The 26372-nt window shown below is 41.5% G+C and overlaps 1 protein-coding gene across 5 annotated transcripts in view; it reads left to right on the top strand.

The window, feature by feature from the left end:
• Hdac8 (histone deacetylase 8) overlaps nt 1-26372 on the top strand; it is a 207613-nt gene that overhangs the window by 7459 nt on the left and 173782 nt on the right. The gene's annotated exons all lie outside the window — the stretch shown is intronic.

Genomic DNA, 26372 nt, shown 5'->3' with positions numbered 1-26372 from the left:
AGGTTTTTAGCAAGTAGGCAATTGGTAAGAATAGACATAGAAGAAAAACTTCAGAACAATCAAGGAGTCTTACATTACTCTATCCAGGGAAAGTGATAACATGGATCTCTCTTTAAGGAAAAAAAGTGGCTCTTCTTACATAGTCTTTGCTTAGAGAAGGCCTTTTGGAGTTTTCGTGTGTATGTGTGTGTATACCTTTCTACTCTGTCCAACAAGAACTACAAGGTCTTATTCTACATCTGGAATCTCAATGGCTGTGTTAGAACTTACTACTTGTTAGGGAAGGACGCCAGCTGGGTGAAAGACAGCAGTTGTCTTAGTAACTGCCAGTGTGTGCAGCCAACCAAGGCCTTGATCTTCAGTGAAAACAAAAGAGCATTTGACTCTTTCAGACTGAAAGGCTGAACAATTTTAACATATACACATTTACATAAGAATATGGTATTCTTTTTGAAATGGACAAGTTTCCTAGCCAAAGGAGGCCTTGTAAAACTAAATATCTCGAATCTACTAATCAGGCAGTAGAAAACTGATATTTTAGTAATGATTGTGCATGGTCTTAAACAAAGAGACTAGCCTGCTTTTGTTAGTTTTTGTTTGACTTTTGAAAGTTTAAAGCTAAAACAAGAGCTTTTCTTATTAAAGCTGAAGAATGAAGAGAAGAACAAGTTTCTCTCTATCCAGGGCTTCTGTCCTTTGGGCATATGGAGTAAGGAAGTCCTATGGTGTCCCTGGGAAGCTTTGCTCTGGCAAGTGTGCTGCCATTTCCCTAGTTTCTGACCACTGCAAAAGGTCTGCTGGGGCCTGGGTCAGTTTCAGACCTTCCTACTTCTCTCCACCTTTTCCCAGCTAACTGCCTTATATTCTAGTGGTATCAGTCATGGCTGGCTGGCTGCATGCAACTTTAACGGTACCCACATATCATTCACTGTTTAGTACAAATTTCAATTTAGCTAATTCTGTCTAGAAACAGGCAGACTTGTGGTGAATGGAAAAGACAGACTTTGGGGGGATTGACCTAACTCTGGTCTGAATTCCAAGATGTTCTTGACACCCCTAGGACCTCTGTGAAGTGGGACTACAGGCTTATAAGCTTACATGAAGCTAGGCATGACCTGCTATTGTTGCTAGAAATTTTGGGGAAGCCCAATCTGGATTGTCCCTTGTTACTGGGCAAATTGGGATCTCCTCTTAGGTTTTTAATCCAAGTAATTAAAGAATTTAAGAATAGACTCAGGCAAGAACTTCAAGTCTCTGAAGAAAAAAATTGAAGATCTCAGAAGATGGAAAGATCTCCCATGCTCATGGATTGGCAGGATTAATATAATAAAAATGGCCATTTCACCGAAAGCAATCTCCAGATTCAATGAAATCCCCATCAAAATTCCAACTCTATTCTTCATAGAGTTATAGCATTTTGCAGATTCATCTGGAATAACAAAAAACCCAAGATAGCTAAAACTATCCTCAACAATAAAAGGACTTCAGGGGAATCACTATCCCTGAACTCAAGCAGTATTACAGAGCAATAGTGATAAAAACTGCAGGGTATTGGCACAGGAACAGACAGATAGACCAGTGGAATAGAATTGAAGACCCAGAAATGAACGCACACACCTATGGTCACTTGATTTTTGACAAAGGAGCTAAAACCATCCAATAGAAAAAAGACAGCATTTTCAGCAAATGGTGCTGGTTCAACTGGAGGTCAACATGCAGAAGAATACAGATCGATCCATGCTTATCACCCTGTACAAAGCTCAAGTCCAAGTGGATCAAGGACCTCCACATCAAACCAGATACACTCAAACTAATAGAAGAAAAAGTGGGGAAGAATCTCAAACACAATGGGCACTGGGTAAAATTTCTTGAACAAAACAATAATGGCTTATGCTCTAAGATCAAGAATCAACAAATGGGACCTCATAAAATTGCAAAGCTTCTGTAATGCAAAGGATACTGTCAATAGGACAAAAATGACAACAGATTGGGAAAGATCTTTACCAATCCTTCATCCAATAGAGGACTTATATACAAAATATACAAAGAACTCAAGAAGTTAGACCCCAGAGAAGCAAATAACCCTATTAAAAATGGGGTACAGAGGGGTTGGTGATTTGGCTCAGTGGTAGAGCACTTGCCTAGGAAGCGCAAGGTCCTGGGTTCGATCCCCAGCCCTGAAAAAAAGAAAAAAAAATGGGGTACAGAGCTAAACAAAGAATTCTCAACTGAGGAATAGCAAATGACTGAGAAATACCTAAAGAAATGTCCAACATCTTTAGTTATCAAGGAAATGCAAATCAAAACAACCCTGAGATTTCACCTCACACCAGTGAGAATGGCTAAGATCAAAAACTCAGGCAACAGCAGATGCTGACGAGGATATGGAGAAAGAGGAACACTCCTCCATTGTTGGTGGGATTGCAGACTGGTAAAACCATTCTGGAAATCAGTCTGGAGGATCCTCAGAAAATTGGACATTGAACTGCCTGAGGATCCAACTATACCTCTCTTTGGCATATACCCAAAAGATGCCCCAACATATAAAAAAGACACGTGCTCCACTATGTTCATCGCAGCCTTATTTATAATAGCCAGAAGCTGGAAAGAACCCAGATGCCCTTCAACAGAGGAATGGATACAGAAAATGTGGTACATCTACACAATGGAATATTACTCAGCTATCAAAATCAATGACTTTATGAAATTCATAGGCAAATGGATGGAACTAGAAAATATCATCCTGAGTGAGGTAATCCAGTCACACACACACACACACACACACACACACACACACACACACACACACAAAACATAGTATGCACTCATTGATAAGTGAATATTAGCCCAAAAGCTCGAATTACACAAGACCACATGAAGCTCAAGAAGGACAACCAAAGTGTGGATGCTTCAGTCCTTCTTAGAAGGGGGAACAAAACACTCACAGGAGGAAATACAGGGACAAACAGTGGAGCAGAGACTGAAGGAAAGGCCATCCAGAGATTGCCCCACCTGGGGATCCAGCCCATATGCAGCCACCAAACCCAGACAGTATTGCTGATGCTAAGAAGTGCAAGCTGACAGGAGCCTGATATAGTTGTCTCCCAGGATTTCTGCCAGAGCATGACAAATACAGAAGTGGATGCTCGTAGCCAACCACTGAACTGAGAATGAGACCCCTGTTGGAGGAATTAGAGAAAGGATTGAAGGAACTGAAGGGGCATACAACCCCATAAGAACAACAATACCAACCAACCAGAGCTCCCAGGGACTAAACCACTACCCAAAGACTACACATGGACAGACCCATGGCTCCAGCTACATATGTAGCAGAGGATGGCCTTGTTGGGCATCAGTAGGATAAGAAGCTCTTAGTCCTTCCAAGGCTGGACCCCCCCAGTGTAGGGGGATGTTAGGGTAGGGAGGCAGGAAGGGGTGGGTGGTTGGGTAGGGGAACACCCTCATAGAAGAAGGAGGAGGGGATAGCATAAGGTGTTTATGGATGGGCAACCAGGAAAGGAGATGACATTTGAAATGTAAATAAATATCCAATAGAAAAAAGAATAGATTCAGGTTAGGCATAGTGACACGTTTTTACTCTTAGCACTCAGGCGACAGAGGCAGGCAGGTCTCTTAGTTCTAGTCACTGCGTAGTGAGATTCTGTCTAAATAGAATAAGCTCAAGGACAATAACAATTATAACAGTCTTTAAAAGGAAACCCTTAGGGCAGGCAAGCTGTAAATTTTGGTAGCTACCAGGGGGGCTGAAAAAGAGGAGGGAAACATACCTTTTGTAAGTCACCACATAACAGAAATGAGGGGTTGGTTGGAAGTCAGGTAGAAATAACATCAGAGACAATGAAGGGTAAGAAAGCCGAGAATACTTAGAGAGATTGGTTGATTGATTGATTATAAATGTTTTTTTTATAATTTTCTACAGCATTCAGAAAAGCAAGCAGGCTTAACCCAGCCAAGGCTCGAAAAGCGGTTGTATTGCAGGTGTGTGTGTGTGTGTAGTGGGGTGGCTTCTGGGGAGGAAAAGTACGTCTTCTCCTTAAGGATGTAATTAATTGTCCCCCCATCTATTTAGCATGCCTTTAGGTGGGCTCTTGGACTTGCTTCATTAACTCTTCTGTTTTGAGTAGCTTGGCCTGTTAACTTAGATTCTGATTTCTTATCTCCTCCAGGTATCCTAACAGCCTCTGCTCTAAAGATGTTGTCCAGGCATTGTTTAGGAGATAGGGTGCAAGGGAGGACTGGGTAAATCCCATTTCCATCATGGGAATGCAGAGATCCAGTTCCAAAGCTGTCTGCCAGATGCTCTTAGTGTCTGGCCTGGAGTTCTGCTCACATCCACACACAGGCAAGGGTGCTCATTTGGGAAGAGATAAGGAACCAGAGCTCCCTTTTAGCATTTGACATTCCTGGAATGGCTGCTTTAGGGATCCCTGCCCTAAGCTGCCCATCAAGTTTCTATGTCCTATTCTCTTCACTGTAATCTCACTCTCTATTTAGACCTCCCAGATATACACAGATTCATAGATCCCATTTATTCCTTAATCCAGCATTGATTAACAAGTTTCTTATCTTTAGTGATGACATAAGGAAATCGAAGCCAAGTATATTTCCCCCACACAAATGAAAAAAAAATCTTATTTTGAAAGCATTCAGGTGTTGTCAGGGTTCTTTTGTAATTAGCTTCTCAAAAACTTTTGTAGGATTAAAAGTGGGAAATACGTTCATACTTGTTGACTTGGTAATAGTCTTCTTACAATTCTATTTTGAGGAAATAACCCAATCTTGGGGATGGTACAGTATATCACTACATTTGAAAGTTAAATAAGGGATTTTTGGAAACTTTGCTAAAGGACTTATGCTACTAAATATTTGGGATATCAAAGTAGAATAATGAACACACTGGCCTAATGTAGCATGACCCTCAGAGAGACCCATTCTGTGTAAGTTCATAGGAGATATATTGTGAAAGTACGGGTTAGCTGTCTTCCTGGCTAGGCTGGGCTTTGACCAAATTCCTCCTTTTCTTCCTTTTCTCTCATTGTGAATATAGGCAGGCTGGCCAAGTCCAGTGAGTCAGTTGGTACACAAGATACTGTTGCTCTGTGCAAGAGGGTAGAGCACACAGCAACAGTATCTAGGAGGAAGAGAGAGACTCCAAAGCATTTTTATTCCCTGCCAGATTGTTCTCGCCTCTCATGCTCCTGTCATTTGTCTCCACCATCCCCCAGAATGCCCAATTCAGTAGCTCAGGATGCTATCTTGTATTCAGTCTTGTTAATAAGATTTGTGTGTGTGTGTGTGTGTGTGTGTGTGTGTGTGTGTGTGTGTGTGTGTGTGTACAATTACTTTTCTCCCGTTAAATTTTTTATGCCAACTCATTCATCCAAGAACCTAGAAAGGATAGAGCATTATTCCTTCCCCACCACAGACTGTTGAACAAACTGCCCCTGGGGTCATGCTATACAGACTAATTCTACCTTCCTCCTCCAGTTTCTGCACTTAACAGCTTCCTGTATGGAGACTTACTGTTTACTGGCATTTCCTGTAGTAGCTTTTCCTCCATACTTTGCTGTGCATCAAGTGCCACCTGCTGGCAGCCAACTGTTATAACACAGGTATTTCGTCTTTACATGCCCTAAAGTGGTACACTGTTTAGTATTTTATCCATGCATTTGGTAATATACTTTGATTTCAAAGAGGCATTTCTACTGGAATCTCTTTACTAGTTAGTAAATCTATACTGATATTTTCCTTCACCAAATGATCACTTTCAAATTTTATAATATGTGAAGTATGCCTCCATGAATTTTGAGGAAAGATCATTTTTAAGGGCTATTCTTCACTCTTCCATGTCTTCAGAGTCTTACATGGGCATAGTTTCTCCATGGTTTGGAGGAAAGGAAAGCTTTAAGAACTTTAAGAGAGATTGGTTCTATTTTGAATGAAGCCCGGACAGATAGGAATTCATAGCTGAGAAGCAGTATGGAGGTCCCAGATGGGAAATGAAAATGGAAAGGGGGACTGGAGGGATAGCTTAGCATGTAAAGAGCTTGCTGTGCATGGGAATCACAGCAGATCCACAGAACCCAGGTAGAAGCTAGGCAGGTATTGGGGCTTCCAGTAACACCAGCGCTAAAGAGTCAGAGACACCAGCGATTCCCAGGGCAAACTGGATAACTTACACTACCCAGAATTGGTGAGCTCTAGATTTAATAGACCCTACCTCAATAAATGAAAGTGGAGAGCAATCAAAGTTGTGCAAGATGCAGCCTTTCTACTTTGTTTTTATACTCATGATCAACACTTAATCATATATGGAAGACTGAAGAATGTTAAGACACAGTGTTCAGTTATTACTTAAGACTCCATGTCGGACAGGAGTTTCAATGGGGGATCAATGCCTATTTATGTTGCTTATATAAGACAAACACATTTTTTGTTGATGGGTATAGCCAAAACTGCCCTAAAGCTTATAGTCCTCCTGCCTCAGCCTCCTGAGTGCTAAGTGAACACACCATGCCTGGAGCGAGAATTTCTTAGATCTAATTTGCATTGGAGAAAGTGATTTTTCAAAAGAATGTGTGGTGGAAATAGAAAGGGCTGTTCATTAACTCATGTGACAGCTTGTAGCGTTGATATTTTCATTTCCTGTCATAAACTAAAACAGTGTCAGTTGGAGGGAAGAGTCAAATATAAAGAAAAGAGGTTCTAAAACTGGGATGGGTGACTATCTATCAAGCTCCTAACAAGGACTAGATTTCTAAGTTTAGGAAGTAGTAGGAAATAGTCTCCAGGAAAAAGATCAAATGTGACTAATATAACATACAAGCTTCTAAGCCACATTAAGAATAAAAGATAATGACAGACTGGCAAAGCCCATGTAACATAAATATGACAAAGTGTGATAGATCTGTATGATTTAAGGCCACAGGCTTCATAATGTATAAAAAGAAATGTGACAAAAGAATATGAATAGACAGTTTATAAGAGAGTATAAGTGCAATTTGAAGATGTGAGAAAATGTTCATTACTAATTAAAATGCGAATTAAAACAACTTGGAGCCAAGGTCAGGCGGTGGTAGTACAAGCCTTTAATCCTAGAGGCAGGTGGATCTCTTGAGTTTAAGGCTAGCCTGATCTTCACAGAGAAACCCTGTCTTGAAAAACCAGCCAAAAAACAAACAAACAAACAAACAAAACATCGACTCAGTGCTGGGGATATAGGTCAGTAGTAGACCGTGTGAGTGTGAAACCTTGCCTTCTGTTCCCAGTACTACAGGTAGACAGATCTAATGCACAAAACCCTTTTTAGCCTGTATTTGAAAGAATGTAAAAAAAAAATCGTACATCTAGCAGTCAGGGAATAAAGGAATGGTGAGTTTAGTCCATGAAATAGTATGCATGTTCTAATTTTTGCTTTGTCTCGCTGTATTCTTTTCTAAGGACTGGACCCAAAGCCTCCTACACACTTCACCACTGAGTTACATATATCGCGAGCTCTTATGCTATTACATGTAATGGTGATTATGAAAATTATAGGATATTTCAAGAATAAAATGTATTTAATAATTTATTTATTTTTATTTTATGTACATTGGTGATTTAACTGCATGCATGTCTATGTGAAGGTGTCAGATCCAGTTGTGAGCTACAATGTGGGTCCTGGGAACTGAACCCAGAGCCTTTGGAAGAGTAGACAGTGTTCTTAATGGCTGAGCTATCTCTTCAGCCCTGAATAAAATGTTTTAAAAGTGATATTTAAACTAATATGCTCATTGTAATTACTTTCTCACACACAGGAGGAAAACAGTGGGAATCAGTCCACTGGTCACTGTACAGCAGCAGGGGTTTCTTTGATTTTGAGACATCATCTCACTTTGTGGCCCTGGCTGGCATGGGACTCACTGCTGGCTTCAAAGTAGCAGTGATTGTTCTGCTTCTGCTTTTCAGTGCTGCCAACTGCAAGCATGTGCCACCACGCCTAGCTCGTGATTTAAAAATGAATAATAATTTTGCTTTTTTACAAAGGTTTTGTACTGAGATGATAACTGCTGTTATAGCTGAAATTTAACAAACTAAAAAGAAGCAAGAAATGGGGTGGATATAACCGGGAGTTAAACTCTGTATTCTAATTAGTTTAACACGGATAGTTTCATAAATAGACGCAAATACACAACAAACAGTAAAAAATATTTAACATCACATAGAGAAACTGAAATATATATTTTCCTTCCTGTCAAGTTTGAGATGGTTCTTGATAATCTATTCTAATGAAACTAATACAAAAAATGGTAAGTGTATATATGATGATGATACTTGAGATGTTACTTATAACATCTCAAGGCAACAGGAGGGAGAGCTAAACATTCAATAGTAACTAGAATGGTTACATAGTATCCCTTCTCCCTGGGATGTTATATAACCATTAAAAATGGTGGTCAGAGCCAGGTGTGATGTGCAAGTCTTTAATCCCACAGGGTAGGCAGATCTCTGTGAGTTCGAGGCTAGCCTGGTTTACATAGTAAGTTTCAGGCCAGCCAGAGTTACATAGGGAGACCTTGTCTCAAAAAAGCAAAATTGGTAGTTGGGTGATGGCAGAATTAGGAAAAATGTCCTTCATATAACATCAGAGGTTTGTTAAATAGTGGCTAGCTCTTAACATACATTCACTTACTTAGATTACACTCGTGCAAGATTTCTGTACAATTGAAAAAACTTAAAATACAGCCAAAATTGTTGGCTTTACACATGTGGTATGGTTATATATTTTATATGCTTGTGTATAAGATAAAATTTAAAACTTACATAAGTTATTAAGCCCCTTAAAATTTGTATGCATATACACATGTCTTTTTTCTGTTTCCTCTATTTTCTCTGATGCATTTATATTATTTCTGTAAATGGGAGGCAATGATGATATGGTATAGTGAGTGAGTGTATGCTTGTAATCGTGTGCAAGGTGGTATGTAACGAGGGAGGAGTCATGCTTTCTCACCTGGTAGGGTAGAAATTGCCCAGGAGAAGGGTTGACACCACTATAGCAGCAGAAAAGTATGGTGCATCTGGAGAACTCGAAGCAGTGAAATGGTCAGTCTGAAGGGAAGTCAAGACAACATTACAAAGTTTTGTGATTCATACTAAAGAAAAGGACATTTTCTCTGGTGGGGTGAGAACTTGGTAAAGGATTTCAGTAGTTCTTCTACCGAAATAGATACTATTGAAAGCATTCAGTTTACAGACACTAAGCTCTTGCTGTCTGTCATAGGTGAAGGAAACAGGCATATAGGAAGTTCTTACTATTCAAGGGAAGCGAGATTGGACAGTCACTTAGTACTGAAACGTAACATGGCAGTACATTCCTATAGTCCCAGAATTTGGGAGGCAGAGGCAAGAGGAATGCAGGTTTGAGATCAGCCTAAGCTACATATTGAGACTGTATCTTTAAAAAGGAGGGGCTGGAAAGATGGCTCAACGATTAAGAGTACTTGCTGTTCTTGTAGAAGATCCAGATTCAGTTCCCAGCACCCACATGATGGCCCAAAACTGTCCCTAACTCTAGTTACAGGGGATATGATGTCCTTTTCTGACCTCCACTGGCTCCAGCACATGCAGACAAAACACCCACACACATAAAATGGGAAGAAATCTTCATTTAAAGGTGGGAGGATTGTGGAGTGCATACTGAATGAGCAGTCTCGCTAGGTGGATAATTAGGATGCTGTAGGGATGATGAGAATCATACATTTCTTTTGTCTTATTTCTTAAGATTGCGTTCTTGGTAAAACTATATATTAGTTCCCCCAACAAACGACATGCCAGGGATTGGTGTAGTTTGATTAGGATCTATTTTTTTAAACAAAATTGCATGGTATTTCAAGGTGGTATGTTGAATTCTTAAGATTCTTGCACAGTGGTTATTAAGAGCTGATTTTGGCCAGTGTATTCAGGAGTATCTGTTTTCCTGTGAGTTTCTCTTCAATCAACTCAGTATTCACAATAGTCTCTTGTGAGCTACACTTAAAAATCATGGCCCTTGCTTATTTTATTCCTTTTCAACTATGAATTAGCTTGCCATATTGGTGTTCTTTTACTTTGTGTGCTCGTTTTACGACCCGCATTTTATACATGACCTGTAACCTTACTCTGATAAATTAGCATTGAGTTGCTAGGTGATGTATCTGATGATCTAGGAGACTCAAAATGAATGGATGGATGGGCTGAGTGTTAGTGCATAATTCTGAGGGTCGCTTGAGTTGAGATTGATAGTAAGTGGTCAGTTCACTATGAAACACATTTCATAGCTTTTGAAATCCTAGGAAATCCCAAACCTTTCCACTGCTGCTCCTGGGTAAGAAGAACTCCCTGTATCAGCCACAGACTAGTGTGGTGTTGTTGATATGGATGGCAGCAACTCATTAACGGAGCATTTTAATAGCTGAGTGGACTGCAACAATGATATGTTTATAGATAAAGTCATGTGTGCTGTCTAGGACAGCTATGTGAGATCTGTGTATGAGAATTGCATGAACTTTGTTTTGTGTGGGGCTTGGGTACACTTTTGAGTACTATGTCGTAATGCAAAATGTCATGCCTCTGTAGAAAGGAACGCCCAAAAACCTCTGAAATAAGACCTAGATGTAAATCCAGGCTCTACCACATAGGAGGTATGCGCCAGCCCTGAGTTACTGCAGGAACCATGTGTGCATAAGCAGGGATGGAAGAGTGGTGGGGCTGCTGAGAGCGTTCGTAAACCTGAAAGCGTGGGCTCCTATAGACAGGTGGCCAGGGATAAGGCCTGGAATGGTCTTTATATGCCAAACTAAATAGCTTGGACTCTGTCAAGCTTGCTCATTTTTTTCCAGTGGTTCTTAACTGTCTTTGTCCTTGAACATCTCAGAAAATTCAGTGAAAGCTGTTTCTTTGTCCTTAGAAAATGTATACAACCCAAAATTTCCCTCATAGTTTAAGTTTCCTAAAACCTTGTCTGGGTCCCAGGCTAAGAACTATCACTTAGGCTAAGAACCCCCACCTAAACACTGAAGAATTATTGAAAGGAATGGAGCCAAAAGTAAGTATCTCTGTCAGACTTGTATCTCAGAAGCCCATTCTACCTGTAGTTGGCAGGTGAATCCAGGGAAGAGAGGCTGCGAGCAGGGACAGGGGGAAGGTCTTGCCATGCTAATGCACCTAAGAGCAGATGGGAGCAGTAGTGATCAGCACAGAAGAGGAAACACAGTCAGGGACTGTTAGTGGCAGAGCAGATAGAAAGGTGAGCAATTAGACATGAATGACATAGAAGAGGTGGGTGGCATGGACTTTGTGTATAGGTGACTGCTGCATCTGCTGAGTTAGGGTATCAGCAAGTGCACATGAGGATTGATGGGTTTATAGCTTATTAATGGCATCTGTTAGAGAGCTGGTAATAGGAACCCACCCTGGCCTTGTCTATCTTTAGTGTGCATACAGAATATCTTGGGAGCGTGTGAAAATGCAAACTCTGGTTCAAGAGGTCTGGGATAGGACCTGGGAATCTACATTGGCAGAAACTCACAGCAGTGCTGCCCATCTCTAGTCTGTAGACCATACTTAAAACATCAGCAAGAGGCTGGAGCTAAGGGGAGTCATCTTCAATGGAATGACAGCCTTCGACTCAATAGCATCATGGGTAGTTATTAAAAACAAGGAACTAGACCAGCTGTCCTGGAAGTAGGAGATACAACAAATACTGAGCCTTGTGGGATGGCAGTTATTAAAGGGAAGGTGGAAACTGAGGTTTATGTCAATATAAAACATGTGGTTACCAAGTCTGGGGATTTCATCTCCATGTGCACAATACACACATGCACACCCACACATGTACGTGCACACATGCACATGTGTGCACATACACACACACACACACACACACACACACACACACACACACACACACACACACGCACACGCAGAGATGGAAGAGGAAAAGTCCATGATAGAATTTTGAGAAGGAATAGCCAGAAAGATGGGAAAAGTCTCAAGAATGACTTTTACCATAGAAACCAAGGGTGGAAATGAGCCTCAAAAAGACATGCTGGAGTAGCCATGTTTGAGCCTGTTCTGCATACATTTGCCATGTAAGTGATGATGGCCCAGAGGAGCAAAACCTCATTACTGAAGGTGAAATAACTTTAAATGTTATCATAATTTAACATTTAAATTTAACAATTTAACTCCAAAGGGACTCAGTATATAAACAGACGCACAGTGTATCTGTGATATTAAAATTTCATGGCAGAAGAAAGTGATTAAGAAAAGCTATCTTAAAGGGATCCTTGAGTGGGAGCCAGGCACAATAATGAGAAAAATGGTTGAGAAACAGGACTGCAGAGACACTTCAGAGGTCCTGTGAAGGTCAGGAAGGGGGTTAGGTGAACACTTAAGAGGGTGAAAGGGGCTGGGCCAGACAGCCAAAGACGTAGAGGAAAGGTCTATCAGAAAGCTATAGCAACATTACAGAGACAGAGCAGCGTAAAATAAGATGTGAAAATCAACACTCCAAAGAGCAGAAGTGTGGGAAACTCATGAAGGGCTTTGTTTACCAGAATTGCTGAGTGGGACCCTGTCACTTTTCACCAGGGAAAGTCGCCCCTGGCAGCACAAACCAGTAATCTCAGCTATTTGGGAGGCTGAGGCAGGAGTTCAGGGCTTCTCTGGGCTGCAGTCACAGATGAGTGTGACAGGAGTGGGAGTGTTGCCTGCTAGCAAGGGAGGGGCCTGCCAGGCTGCCTGCTTCCTCATGAAGTCAGTCCATTAGGAAGTCACTTTGTCACATCCAGATATTCTTGAAATGGAACTCCCCCTACTCTTGCAAACAAGTCGAGGATTATTAGAACCTGCCACAAGACAGTAACTCAACTTCTTAACACTGGCCTTGGGGTAGTCCCTTCAGCCAATCCTCATCCTTTCACCTCACTGCTGTGCCTTGCCTCTGTCTGGTTCTGCACTTCCGCTCGCAATGCCTTCCTTCATCCTGATCTGACCTTGCCCTTAAAACCCACACGGACAGCTCAGCTGTGCTTCTGCCCTCTGACTGCATGACACTGCAGGCTTCCACCCGGCCCACTGAGCCTCTCTCTGTGCCTCCTTTCTTGGAAAAGGGGATCAATGTCTAGCTGATTATGCTGGATGATGTTGTTTCCTGAGTGTTCCACTTGGGGGCAGTGAATGACAGAGCCAGAAGCTGGCAAGCTCTGCAGGCCTGTGTAGAGGGAGGCCTCTGGCCCAGACTTACTAGCCAGTTAAGTTCAAGCTGCAAGGCCTGGGAGTCCCGATAGCCGCATCATTTTATGCATCAGAGGAAGGGGATGAAAGTGACTGTACTATAAAGAGCTGTACGTAGCAGAACTTTTCACCCCAGCAGCCAACCATCCTCCTCCACCTGTCCCTCCTCAGTTCTAGCCTTACCAACATGTAGATAACAGCGTAAAAAGGAGACTGGTATGCCAATTCAGCCATGTTGTCTCCTCAGCAAAGCCAGACACCGTATTTCATCCATGGATGGCATGTCCTTGTCCCTTGTCACTCAGTCCTTTCCCATGCTGGCACCTGCAGAATAAGCGCATTACCATTGGAAATCAGTGAGCAGACAGACAGTCCTATTGATATTTATCCAGCCAATAAGGACCAGCTTCTCCATAACAAAACTATTGAGCTGGCCACCAGAACAACCAGCCAAGGCATGCTTTGTTCCTACTGTACTCTCCCCTATCCTCCAACGGAGAAGGTGTGTTCTTGCAGTGCTTACAGAACTGGGGAAGACACTATCAGAGTGAATCCATGTTCCATCTATTCCGACCACAGCACCTAAGAATGCACAGCCCACCTGAGCTGCATTGTGCCTCCACGTCCTCATAAATTGTAGGTAGTAATATTACCTGCTTCATAGGATTATAAGGATTCAGTGTGATAATTGCATTAAAGAATATATCAAAGATCCTGGCATGTAAGTGATAAAAGTCATTTATCATATCCACACTAGATTCTACTCAGGGCATCTTAGCAACCTCTCAGTCCTTGGTCCAGTGGGTGTAACTGCTTGTGCAGCTGAATCAGGCCTGGTAAACTTACATTTCCCCTTTGTGTATATGCCACCTGCGGCTGAAATTAGACTTTTATAGAACCCATATCAGAGTTTGATTTCAGGGTTTGGCTACCAGCAACTCTCTACCCTCCTACTACATGCCTAATATTACAAAGAATTCCCTTTCCAACCAACCTCATTCTACTAGAATCTGACTCATATTTTTGAAGCAAATAAAGGTAACTACCTACCGATATACTATGAACCATCCTGTAGTTAACAGTAGTGACAGTTAGCAGCCTTGGTATTGAGGATTTGCCAGCAAAGGAGCTCTCTGAGCTTCACACCAAAGCCTTCTATAAAACCGAAGTTTTGGACAGTATCTTGGAACTGGTTTCATCAGATCTTCTATCTTTTCACCCTGGCCTTGAGCTGCTTTTTGAAAAGAAAAAGTGGAGTCTTTGCATCAATATAACGTGTAATCACTATCCAGAAGATCCTTTCCATTGATCTGGAACTGCCTAATCAATTCGTAAGTTTGTGGCCTTTGCAGACTTTATCTAGATCAAGAAAGATAAAAGGGAATGAAGAGGGGCTGGGGATTTAGCTCAGTGGTAGAGCGCTTACCTAGGAAGCGCAAGGCCCTGGGTTCGGTCCCCAGCTCCGGAAAAAAAGAACCAAAAAAAAAAAAAAAAAGGGAATGAAGAGACAGTTCACTAGTGCCTTCCTCCAGCAAATGAGATGCTGGCTCCCTCTTCACATACGTGTGCTTCTCCGGGCAGTGGTTTTATAAGTCACTGCTAATACAGTGCTTACAGTAGCACTTTTCCAGGGCCTGGTACTCAGGAATGAAAAGAGTCTGAGCTACATTTGTATGTTTGTGTGTGTGCGCGCGTGCGTGCAGCAGAGGCTGCATGAGCTAGATATTAACCTTTGTGAAATGGAGTTTCCTGAGGGAGTGAAAGCATCAGCAGCTCTGAGATGCTCGTGTGTCTCTACCACCCTAGTATCTGTCCTCTTAACATAAAGAGGATTTAGTCCTACTTAGTCCTCAAGCATTCATACAAAAAAGACCTTCCAATAACTCACGGCCCTCATTTATTTCTACTTTGGCCTCTGTCATGGTTTAGATGATAATGACCCTCATGGGCCCATACATTGGAATACTTGGTCCTCAGTTGGTATAACTATTTAGGAATGGCTAGGAGGTGTGGCCTTGTTGGAAAAGGAGTATCTTCAGGCACAGGCTTTGAGGTTTCAAAAGCCCATGCTACCCCTAGGCTTTCCGCATCATGGTGTGGATCAGATGTAAGCTCTCAGCAACTGTTCCAGTACCATGTCTGCTTACTCCCGGGTCCGTACCATGATGGTCATAGACTAACCTTCTAGAGCTGTGAGTCCCAAATTAAATGCTTTATTTTATAAGTTACCTTAGTAATCATGTTTTGTCACAGTAATGCAAAAGTAGCTAAGATAGCTTGCAATCTTGACTAATACCAATTTGTAGGGTAGGGGTACTATCCTTTCCCAGGAGGACCTGGGTACTTTGATCCCTGCCCTGGTACCAACTCTTTAGGAAGCTGGTTCCAACAAAGGTTTATTGCCCAAAATGATAACCAGAGTTCTTAGTGATCAAGACTACTTGGAAGCTAGATAGTGCTTCCTTTAAAGGGAGAGAGACAGCTTGGTCTTAAGAACTCAAACTATTACATCCTGAAGCAGCAAGAGCAGACATGGAGACTATAGACTATCAGAAGGCAATTGAAATGGTTCCAGCCTAATATTGTAGCCATTTAACCTGTAGCAACAGCATAGACAGCAGGCAGATAGAGCCCACAAAGATTCAAGCCTATCATGGTACAGCCCAAAGATTTATGTTCCTAGATGCACCATTCTATTAGACTTGGGGCTTGCCTGTGCCCACTGGTGCCTTGTCTATCAGGTCCACACAGCCAGTCACACTTCGCATATGATCTAATGGAGTATCAGCAAACCGCCTGCACATTATTCCTGAAGTGAAGATTCCTCAATTAGACCTTCTGGAGCTGTAGCATAAGTATATTCATCTGGAACCAGTTTCTCTCCCCTTCTTTTGAGGCTCAACGCTGTTTGAGAACTCTGGGCCCAGAGGATCTTTTATCTGCCTTGCATCTGGCCTAACCTCTTGTGTGTCTCCATGATTCTTCCGGTTGTGACAAAGCAGACCAAGGTAGCTCCAAGCCTTTGGGATGCTGTCAGAATCAACTTCATTGAAGATTTTATCTCCTCCATCCACAACTCCCTTAAACTACTGGTGAACCCCTTACTGTTTGCCTAATCCATCCTAACTGCTGTTGCCTCCTTCACCTCAGAGGTCCTCCCCACGGCTGTGAGCTGGCAGGTACAGCTAACAGGACAAGCAGACTCTAGAATCCATCCCTCTCAACTCTTACTAGCACTCTTCTCTAGTGTATGTCTTTCATGCCCCTACAAGCATCAACAACCCAGGGTTTGGAAGTTCCTAGACAGTGTGTGTGTGTGTGTGTGTGTGTGTGTGTGTGTGTGTGTGTGTGTGTGTAACTGTCAATGGCACATTCAGTTGGTCTTCCCCAACATGAGGCTTAAAAACAAGGACTCTGAAGCCACTGTGTAGGTTTAAATCGCAGCCGTGTCACCTCCTATATTGAGCAGCTTAGACCATCTTTTCCCAGTTTCCGCACACATAAATGGTAATGATAATAGAACCTATCACATAACGCAGCTGTATTAGAAGGGACGGCATGCAGAGCATATAAAGAATAGCAGTACCCGAGACATAAAACCACCAAACGATGTGTGCTGCTAAGTTGTATGTGGATTCTGCTAACTGGATTTTTCAGCTGTATGACTGCCTTTCAGCAGAGACCCATTCCTCCAGGCCCAAACTCAGAGGTCTTTTCCCCAGAAATACTTGACATGACCTTTAGTCATCCACCCACTGCCTTCCTACGTCAGAATAATTTCTTTAAGCTCATGCCCTTCCTCCTCTGTGATTACTCCTCTTACCTCTCACTAGTCCATGGTGTAGTTTGTTGTCCTCTGTAGTACAACTAACTAACTAAAACCTGAAAGGGAGAGCAATTATTTTATTTGTCTTACTCATTTATTTGTTTATTTTAATAGAATATTGACAGAATACTTGTACCATTGAACAGAGCCAGATTTCTAACAGGTTCACACCTGATCTACTGCCTGATTCACTGGCAAAGTTGGAGACCAAAAAATAGTTTGGTAGACTGCAGGGGACAGTGCTCCAGTAATACTATTATACGTATGCTCAGCCCAGTCAACCTTAGCACTCTCTCAAGTGTGGGGGTGGTATGCACTTTAAGGTTCAAGTACCAAGAGTGAGAGTGAATTATACTCTTACCTAGGCCTTATCCTTCCTCTGCCCCTACTTCCTGACCCTGGAGCAGCTGGACTACAATGCCCACTCCTACTGATGAGGGCAGAACAATCTTACGTTCTGCTCAGCGGCCAGAGAAGAGGTCTTAAAAGCATGAACAAAGATAGCAACAGCAGATGTGACAAGGACAGAGTGCTGAGGAGCCGTCCTGCAGGCATTGCCAGTGGCACTCAGTGAACCAGCCAGGCGTGTTGGCACATGCCTAACAGCACAGTATCTGGGGGGTAGAGGCAGGACTGCCATAAAGGTGACACCATCCTGGGATATATAGCAAGACCCCATCTCACTGAATAAATAAATGACCCTTGGTTATTAGTTGACTGCTGAGGGTTAGAAAAAGGGGGAGAACTTCAAAATTACCCAGTTCCTTGTTTGAGTAGGTAGAAAATGTTGTTTTCAGCCGAAACAGCAATCAAAACGCACATAGAGGCTGAGGTGACAGCTTAGTGGATAAAGCACTTGCCGCTGAAACATGAGGACAAAGGTTCAGATCGTCAGAATCCATGTGGATGGATGTGACAGGCAGGTGTGGTGGCCTGCCTGTAATTCTGGGGCTCAGAAGGTAGAGATGGAGTCCCCAGAGTGGGCAGCCTGTATCAGTGAGCTCTGGTCCAGTTAAGAAACCCCATCTCAGTGAATAGCACGGAGAGCAATGAGGAGCCTATCAAATGTCAACCTTGGGCCTCCATGCACATCATCCACACACATTCTTACACGTAAAAAATAGAGGTACTGTAATGATTAATATCTTTAAATTAACTTTACCATTAAATCAATTGTCTGGAAGATGTGCCTGTGGCATGCCTGTGTGTGTGTGGGGGGGGTTGTCTCATGATTACATAGATTACATAGATGTAGGAACATCCGCGTTGGTTGTGAACAGAACTATTCCCAGACTATATGAGTAGAGAAGAGGAGCTAAGAGACAGCGTATATTCGTTCCTCTTCTGACTGGATGGAATGGGACTTAGCTGCTTTAAGCTCCTGGTGCTTTGGCTTCCTTTCCCACCGTGCTGAACTGTAACCTAGAATTCGAAGCTAAACTAAAGCCCTTTTCCTTTACAGTTGCTTTCGTCAGAGTATTTTACGACAACATCGGGAAAAGAACCTAAGATTGGTACCAGGACATGGCCCTTTGCTGGGGTACATCTGACTGCTTGGATCTTGGGCCTTTGGAATTGTTTTGTGGCTGGAATGTGGACAAGTTTGGTGCTTTGGTCTTAGAAAAGCCACTGAGTGATTGAGGTTTAATGAATGAGCTGTTGGTAGGTCCATGGAAGACAAGAACGCTAAAGAAATGTGGATGTGAGGATTCATGATCCAGGTTCATGATGGAATGGTCAATGTGAATTGATTGTCGGTTATTGGGTTGATATCCTAAACTCAGTGTGTGTGTGTGTGTGTGTGTGTGTGTGTGTGTGTGTGTGTGTGTGTGTGTGTGTGTGTGTGTGTCGTTCTTGAGACCAACAAAGCCAAACATGTTGCGGTCATTCTTGACTCTTTCTGTTCATGATTCACATTGGATCTCTTAGATATTTTTTAAACAGAAAGTAATTGTGTCTTCAGATGTTTAAAGTCAGTCATGTCTTTATTCTTCCGCCCTGTGCAAGCTACTAATATTTCTCTCGGTGTATTGCAGCAGCTGCCCAGGTAGTGTTCTTGCTTCTAGCCTTGTCCCTTCGGTCTGTTCCCTATGCATCAGCCACAATGACCCTTTCCCAACATAAATTAGATCCTTTCACAGTTTGCTTCTGATGCTGCGTTGGTTGCTTCCCTGTTTCATGTAGAATAAACCCAGAAAAGTCCATGCTGTGGCAAATACTCGTGTATCCTCTCCCTTGGCAAACTATTAATCTCTTCCTTCACTGGATCCTTCTGTTCACCCCTACTGTTTCTTCCTGGCCCAAAGAATGCCACCTCACTCCCTTTGGGTCGTTGCATACCACATTTTCATCGGGGCCTCCTTGTTTATATCTGTAGCTTCACTGCTTGGAACAACAGCCAGCGTATAGCAAGTCTTCACTAAGAAGGTTTGGAGGGACACATGGGTGGGAAAGTTGGAAGAGGTGGCAGAAAGACAAAAGTGGGAAATACTGATTTCTAGCCCTTGGGGTGAGTGTTCCTTATGATGTTACTGATTGAATCATTGTCAATGTTTAGAAAATAGAAAGTAATTAAGCTGCAAAGATTATTTAATGCCTTATTAAGGTAGGCTCTGGATATGTGTTGGTTGAATCAATAGTAATCTCTTAACAGATTGAATGAAATTATCAGAACATAGAGAGAGTATGGAGGGGGGAGGGAAGAGAGATTAGTGTAATTCCAGAGTTAGATAAGCCTTTACAGTGTAGTTGAGCTTATCAAACATGAGTGACTGAACGGTTACATAAGCACTGCATTTTAAGAAAGAGACCACTAGAGGGAGCACAAGGTTAAGGAAAAAGTTCTCGTAGTGAGATGCTCTTACCGTCATTCACTTTTCTATTTATTAATACAATTGTCATCTACACTCTTTCATCAGTTCACAGTGTTCTCCTGAACTGATTTCTTTCGTGTGTCTTTAATAAATATCCGTGATTTGAATGGAAGGATGACTGTTTAGAATCCACATATTGTCTGTCACCTTGAAATCTGTTTTACTAACGAACTGTGGTCAGATGATTTCCCTTGAGAAATCATCCTTCAGAGTTCATAAACTACTAGTAAATATTATATGCATGGTACTTTGTTCTTAAAGAATCGTTAGGCAAGAAGAGCAAGAGTCATGGAGTTTGTTGCTTTACTTTTGTAAATGATAGTTCAGACCCCAGGGTAAATTGGGTGGTTGCCTGGCCTGACCTGTGTACCTCTCCCCTTCCCCCCACACTCCACTTCCTGGAGCAGTGACAGCTGATAAAGGCCCTACTTCCTGAGCTTGTTTGATTCCATGGAAATCATTAGCTTTACTTCTGCACGCGGAGATTGCATTACTGGAGAAGCCCGCCATCTACAATGTACTTTAAGTTGTTTGGGATGAGCAAAGTTTAGCAGAGGGCTTTATTGTCTTCATAATCATTGACCCGACTGATACTCTTTGATGGGATCTCGGTTCTGGATTTGGAGCTATCTGTGCTGGATTCCTGAGGAATGTGGACTCCTTGACCTGTTGTCATCTCATGGTTGAAGTCTTTTACTGCCCTTAATCTAGGCCTCTGAGTTGAACCCTCAGTTTGAGGGATTTCTCATGAATGGAATAATTTAAAATGACTTAAAAATAGCATTGTCTAGTAAACTTTACTTACTAGAAAAAATGTGAAAGTATTTAAAAAGGGGCAGCTCGTACAGTTCCTCTACCCCACATAGTTTCCTCTGCCTTCGGTATCTCCCATGAGCGTGGTGCTTGGGACAGCTAAGAAGCCAAGACTGATGCCCAGTTCTTCTGTGCACACCACAGTCTGTTCAGATATCAGCTAAGTTCCTTTGGCTTCTTTTTCTTTCTGTATTAGGATCCCAACCAGGCTGCCATACATTTAGTCATTATGTCTGCCCAGGCTCCTCTTGGCTTTGGAAGCTTCTCAACCTTTCTTTGTTTTTCATGATTTTCAGTTTCCAAAAGCCCTGCTCATATGGTAAATGGTTCAGTTGATTTTACCTATTTCTAATCTCTTTAATGGAATCTTTTCAAGGAGCCAGAGACATCCAAATCTTTTTTGTTCTTAGCACCTCTTTTTCTTTAGTTTAATTTTTCCTCCAGCATCTATTTTAACATTAATTTCAAACAGTTCCTGGAGCTGCTCGTTGCTAGAGGGGGGAATAGCCTTCCATTTGTGATCTCTTAACTCCAGTGTTCACTCTGGAGAAAGCCTTTTACTTCTCCACAGTCAGCAAACTCATGCTGTCATCGCCTTGTCTCAGGAAACTTAAGTGGGGATTGTAGATACAGATTCAAAGTCTGTTTCTGTAACCGATTGACCTTTGACTTTCTACTTTTTCTAATGTCTGAAATAGTAAGAATTCTCATTTCTAATTTCTGTTTAAATAGAAGAAGAACCCAGAACTCTGTGGTGGCTCACAGAGCAACAGTCATTGCCACCAAGTAAAAGTCACCCCCCATGTCCTCAAATTTTAATCTAATTATGCACACAAATTCTTATAAGATTGATACTACTAACTTACTTGGGATGCCAGTAAGCTACATTTATTCCCTAACTCTCCTTTGTTAGAATCTTAAAAACCTTTATTTTTTGTGCCTTCTTAGAATTAAGGGATATGGCTCTTTAAATTGTTCAAGAAATTAGAGGAAAATCAAAGTAAGGCATAAATTAAGAGGAATTTAAAACTGGCCTTGTCTGATACACTTTAGTAGCATGGCAATAATAAAATCTAAATTTTAATTTACAAAATTAAGGGTTTTAATTTTTATGTGTATGCATATTTTGGCTACATGCATCTATGCACCATGTGCATGCAGTACCTGCAGGACCAGAAGAGGGCGACAGATCATCTCCTTCCGCTCTCCATCCGCCTCCAGGACTAGAGTTACAGACTGGTGTGAGCCACTAAAAATTGAAACTGAGTCCTCTGGAAGAGCAGCCAGTGCTCTTAAATTCTGAGCCATCTCTCCAGCTCCCCACAAAACCACATTTTATCTACTAATAATATAGGATGTATTACAGACAGGTTAGAGCAGAATATTACAGGAAGGAATGCTGTGGGACAACACATGGCTTTATCCATCATCTTCTTGGTACGAGATTGTGATGGTTTTATCTAAGGCAGCGGTTCTCAACCTGAGTGGCAACCCTTCTGGAGTGAAACGATCCCTTTCACAGGGTTACATATCAGATATCCTGTATACCGAATATTTACAGTATAATTTATAGCAGTATCAAAATGACAGCTATGAAGGGGCAATAAAAATAATGTTATGGTTAGGGGTCAGCACACCCTGAGAAACTTGTTAAAGGGTTGGAGCATTAGGAAGGCTGAGGCTGTACTGATCTAAGCAATCTCATGGAGGTTGCTAAATGCTTATTATTAATATCCTGACCAGGACTCCCCTGCAGTAATTTACTACAAGATATATTTATATTCGTAAAGAAGGTAATAGCAATTAACTTCAAAGACTTCTGTTTGCTCTCAAAAGCAAAGAAATTTTATGATAAGCAATATCAAAATTTAGTAAAAACATTCTGAGAAATTCATGCTAATTACATGAATTATGAAATAAACTGTTGGGATTCAACTCCCAAGAAATAAGATGATTGAGAGCAATGATATAAATTATGGACAGTTCTGAATGCCCAGAGAAGTAAAGGGTCTTTGCCTCTTACTGGTCACAACTTGGCTCAATATTAAAGGCAGGTCACTGAGACCGAACGATTTATCTGTATTATGTCCTCAGTTGCATTTTTGTTTCTGATTAAAAATTGGTTTCCTTCCAGGCATTATCTGTAGCTAGTTAACTCAGGCAGTTACAATATATTGCAAGTAAGGCCCAAAGCATGATTTTTGACCTTGTGTAATCCCATTGGTTTTCATATGCTCAAATGGTACCATTGGCCATACCTTTTTTTTCTTTTTTTTTCTTTTTCTTTCTTTTTCCTTTTTAATTTATTTACTTTTTTTTTTTTAAAATCTGGCCATCTCTTCAAAACCATATCCTTGGTCTGAATGAAGACTAGGCTGGTAGATGGAGATTAGTACATGTATGTAACCGTATCCTAAAACAGTGTGGGGACAGCTGAAAGGCCCTTTTCTCCAGGTGCTGGGCCAACCATGTCCTTTCCGCTGCTTTGCTTCACTGTGTTGTACGAGTACCCGGAAATACAGAGCTGTGTCTGTTCCCTCCTCTGTTTTATATTCTATTAGCTCAGGGAAGATTTTCATTCCATTGAGCACCAGACTGTGGGGTATATTTTTGGAAGCAAGTGTAGGTGTACCAGAGCCAAAAAAGGTTGGGAACAACTGTAGACAAACTGATCTCACTGTTCCTAGAGCTGCCAATTCTAGGCATGGAGCCCTTAAAGTGGACTATAAATGTCGAGTGGGTGGTTAAAAGAAAATCCATTATGTGGGCCTAATTTCTGATTTCCCATAATCAGGTGCCTGTGTTTTGTGTACATGCATATTTTGTGTGGAGAGAAGCAGGTGTGCATAGAACTGATTTATTTAGCTATATTAAATCAGAATTTGGGTCTCATTGAAAGAAAACTCTGAAGTATATAATTAGAATAGGTAATACTTTTTACTTTTATAAATGCATTTTAAATATATTGTGCTAACATTCCTGTTGAAGGCAGTAGCTTAGATTAGGGATGTTGTGGTAGAAACTAAAGCAAAGAGACTCGGGTTCTTGGTTCCTATTCCAGTTTCTATCTTACATTTATAGAACGTGTACATTTCTAAAGCTTGCTGGACATAACTGTGAAATGAAGTTAAAGAAGGAGTTCTGGTTTTTCGTTTGCCTTTGGGAGAGGAAACAATCAGTTGTAAATACTAAACGTTGATCTGTAAAAGCCATTGAGTCAGTTCTCACAAGTACAGTGCACTTGACAGCCTTGTGAATGGGGCTGAAGGAGTAGGAGAGAGGGAGGGTAAGGAAGAGGGTAGGGAAGAGTGCACAGAATCTAGCATAGGCAGGTTCGGACATGAGACATGGAAACGTTGGGAGCAAATGATATGTTAACCAGTCCTACCTTACAGGGATACATTCACTCTTCTTAGATCCTTGGAGGGCAGCAGGGGAGACAGGCTCTCACCTTGTGGTCCTCACTGTCCTGGAACTTACTCTGTAGACCAGGCTAGCCTCAAACTCACAGAAATTCTCTTGCCTCTGCCTCCTGAGTGCTGGGATTAAAGGGGTGACAGCACACACAAGACCTGCACAGGTTTTAACCAGCACTGCAAAGGAAAAGTGAGCCAAGAAGCTATGTGCAGTCGATATCTTCTGGGAGCTGAAAACCAGTTTTCTCTGATGGAGTGTCATTAGGCATATCAACCACATTCCAGGCCAACCCAAAATGGACTCTGGTTCTTTTGTGTATATACCTGCATTGGGGGGGGTATGTTTTTGTCTTACTGGGTTGGTTATTTTGATTTTCAGATTATTGTTTGGTTTTGTTTTTATGGCTGTTACATGCCTTACCTTGTGAAAAATATTTATTATGCACAAAGCAGTAATCATTATCTGTGTATAGAACAAAAACAGTAAGAGTGCAAGGCTTATCCGGCATAGCTGTTTTAAGAGAGAAGGTTAACATACTCATTCACCAGGTTAAGAACATGAAGGTGTATGGGTAGGAGGTGAGGAGGATCAGGAAGGAGTTGGGGGACAGAAAGAATATTGAATGAAAATTAATAAGAAACATTTCAATATATACAACACTGAGTCCCCTTCCTTTATACCCTGCAAATAGGAAACAAAAGCAAGCCTGTTCCAATAGTGATTTTGTCTTAAAAATCAATATAGGTGTATTTCTATTTAAGAAAAGTCTGGAAATTAAAAAAATACTGGCATGCTACTTGCCAAGTGATAAATATAAAATTATGGTCAAAAGCATTCACTTTATAGAGGGGACCCTCCTCCATGACTGGATTCCCCTACCGAGTACCTTAAATTAACATCTCAGATGAATTAATTTGATTGATGTCATCAGTTATCCCATGATTCTTCAGAAACACATACCTTGGTATTGCTACTTGTAAAAGGTAGGTGTTTTATAATAACTAGTCTATATGTTCACATAAGCTAACAGGGATTTCAGTGAATTTTGTTTTCTGTGTTTTGTGTGGTACCATATGAGCTTTGCAGATTTGCATGTAGGACAAAGCATAAAAACAGGACTCTGAGTGCTATCTCGAGAGGAGAGAGCAAGGTATTACACATTAGAATTAGAAGGGCAAAGGATTTTTTAAGAGAAAATAACAGTGAAAATTGGCCAATGCTAATTTCTGAGAAAGCCATCTTACTTCCCTCTCTAGTGCACCTCACCCCTGACCAATCAGTTGAGTTCTCCCCTGCTGCTGAACTCCTCGCAGCCATCTCTGCTCTCAAACAGAAATTACCCATAATGGCACAAATGGCATCATTTAATGAAGCAACAATAGGAGTACCAATACCACATTCCCAGAACGGCTTAAGAGGTTTGATCAGCTGCTACTGGAAGTAAATGGAAAAAAATGTACCTTGTTTGAAAATATGAGTGCACCTTATTAAGGACAGCCTTGAGCAGTAACAGCTACATGCTTGGGTGCGGGAGCTCTTCAACGCCACGGCTACAGCTAGGCAAGTGGCTTTATTCTGACCTGACAACAACCATGGAAATTTACAGAAGGTTCAACAACCGCAGTCCTGTAGAAAATGGTAGACAGGTATAAAAAGGCAGAGCTTCGTGCTAGTGTCACTTAAACACCCAAAATGTACCAAGTGAAGACATTTCTAAAGGGCATCTTCCACATCAGAAAAGCATCGCTATTTTCTTTATCTCTTCGTAATCAACATACACCAAGTTCTGGATGCACCATTGCAAAACCAGGCCTTTTGAGAATGTGCGTTCAAGAATTACAACTTCCCCCATTTATTTGCACTATAGTTTCAACATTTTATACTTTTCATGTTACATCCTTTCCCCCTTTTAAATGCATTCCCATATATTTTATTCTGTCAGTACTGTTATAAATAGGATTTTCCGATTTTACTTTTGCTGCTATATATAAGACTCTGAGTTTTCAATTTTTAATGTTTTACATTTACTTTATTTTATTTGAGTGGGGAGCATGCCACCATTTTAGTGTAGAGGACAGAGGACAACCTGAGGGAACTGGTCTTCTCCCTCCACTTAGTGGAATCCAGGGATTGACCTCAGATCTTAGGCCTGGAAGCATCAATGC

Source organism: Rattus norvegicus, chromosome X (genome assembly GCF_021556685.1).
Source record: "Rattus norvegicus strain SHRSP/BbbUtx chromosome X, alternate assembly SHRSP_T2T, whole genome shotgun sequence".
Classification (NCBI taxonomy): domain Eukaryota; kingdom Metazoa; phylum Chordata; class Mammalia; order Rodentia; family Muridae; genus Rattus; species Rattus norvegicus.
This window is presented reverse-complemented; position numbering and strand designations above follow the sequence as displayed.